The sequence below is a fragment of the Triticum aestivum genome, unplaced genomic scaffold, assembly GCF_018294505.1.
Source record: "Triticum aestivum cultivar Chinese Spring unplaced genomic scaffold, IWGSC CS RefSeq v2.1 scaffold37370, whole genome shotgun sequence".
NCBI classification, from domain to species: domain Eukaryota; kingdom Viridiplantae; phylum Streptophyta; class Magnoliopsida; order Poales; family Poaceae; genus Triticum; species Triticum aestivum.
Window position 1 is genome coordinate 1 of NW_025260851.1, and position 1,677 is coordinate 1,677.

The 1,677-nt window shown below is 50.6% G+C and overlaps 2 non-coding genes and 1 pseudogene across 2 annotated transcripts; all 3 read right to left on the reverse strand.

The window, feature by feature from the left end:
* Nucleotides 1-360: 360 nt before the first annotated feature.
* On the reverse strand, nt 361-479 carry LOC123177779 (5S ribosomal RNA). Its single transcript, XR_006489122.1, has one exon. It is a non-coding gene; the product is annotated as a 5S ribosomal RNA (ribosomal RNA).
* A 301-nt stretch (nt 480-780) lies between these two features.
* On the reverse strand, nt 781-899 carry LOC123177780 (5S ribosomal RNA). Its single transcript, XR_006489123.1, has one exon. It is a non-coding gene; the product is annotated as a 5S ribosomal RNA (ribosomal RNA).
* A 301-nt stretch (nt 900-1,200) lies between these two features.
* Nucleotides 1,201-1,336, reverse strand: LOC123177781 (uncharacterized; annotated as a pseudogene).
* Between the last annotated feature and the right edge of the window lie 341 nt (nt 1,337-1,677).

Here is a 1,677-nt window from a genome sequence, read left to right on the forward strand (position 1 = left end):
ACGCTTAACTTCGGAGTTCTGATGGGATCCGGTGCTTTAGTGCTGGTATGATCGCATCCGACATGTTACCCCCGTCTTCGTCCCTTATGCTTGCCCCTCCCAGCTCCACTACACACACGATTGCACATTCCTTTGGCCGCTCCCGCTCAACTACGGAGACGAGTTTTACCACGGTTCAACTGCACCAGTGCCTATTTACCATGGTTTCGACCCCTTTCAGAACACGCTTGCCGCCGCTAGACGCGTGAATAATGAGCAGCGAGCTAAAACTTACTGTAAACGTGCAAAATAATAAAACGTGCTAAACATACGTCGCGCTCGTGCGTTTTGTTTTGCGCGCGGTGCAAAAAAATTAAAAAGGGAATGCAACACGAGGACTTCCCAGGAGGTCACCCATCCTAGTACTACTCTCGCCCAAGCACGTTTAACTTCGGAGTTCTGATGGGATCCGGTGCTTTAGTGCTGGTATGATCGCATCCGACATGTTACCCCCGTCTTCGTCCCTTATGCTTGCCCCTCCCAGCTCCACTACACACACGATTGCACATTCCTTTGGCCGCTCCCGCTCAACTACAGAGACGAGTTTTACCACGGTTCAACTGCACCAGTGCCTATTTACCATGGTTTCGACCCCTTTCAGAACACGCTTGCCGCCGCTAGACGCGTGAATAATGAGCAGCGAGCTAAAACTTACCGCAAACGTGCAAAATAATAAAACGTGCTAAACATACGTCGCGCTCGTGCGTTTTGTTTTGCACGCGGTGCAAAAAAATTAAAAAGGGAATGCAACACGAGGACTTCCCAGGAGGTCACCCATCCTAGTACTACTCTCGCCCAAGCACGCTTAACTTCGGAGTTCTGATGGGATCCGGTGCTTTAGTGCTGGTATGATCGTATCCAACATGTTACCCCCGTCTTCGTCCCTTATGCTTGCCCCTCCCAGCTCCACTACACACACGATTGCACATTCCTTTGGCCGCTCCCGCTCAACTACGGAGACGAGTTTTACCACGGTTCAACTGCACCAGTGCCTATTTACCATGGTTTCGACCCCTTTCAGAACACGCTTGCCGCCGCTAGACGCGTGAATAATGAGCAGCGAGCTAAAACTTACCGTAAACGTGCAAAATAATAAAACGTGCTAAACATACGTCGCGCTCGTGCGTTTTGTTTTGCACGCGGTGCAAAAAAATTAAAAAGGGAATGCAACACGAGGACTTCCCAGGAGGTCACCCATCCTAGTACTACTCTCGCCCAAGCACTACTCTCGCCCAAGCACGCTTAACTTCGGAGTTCTGATGGGATCCGGTGCTTTAGTGCTGGTATGATCGCATCCGACATGTTACCCCCGTCTTCGTCCCTTATGCTTGCCCCTCCCAGCTCCACTACACACACGATTGCACATTCCTTTGGCCGCTCCCGCTCAACTACGGAGACGAGTTTTACCACGGTTCAACTGCACCAGTGCCTATTTACCATGGTTTCGACCCCTTTCAGAACACGCTTGCCGCCGCTAGACGCGTGAATAATGAGCAGCGAGCTAAAACTTACCGCAAACGTGCAAAATAATAAAACGTGCTAAACATACGTCGCGCTCGTGCGTTTTGTTTTGCACGCGGTGCAAAAAAATTAAAAAGGGAATGCAACACGAGGACTTCCCAGGAGGTCACCCATCCT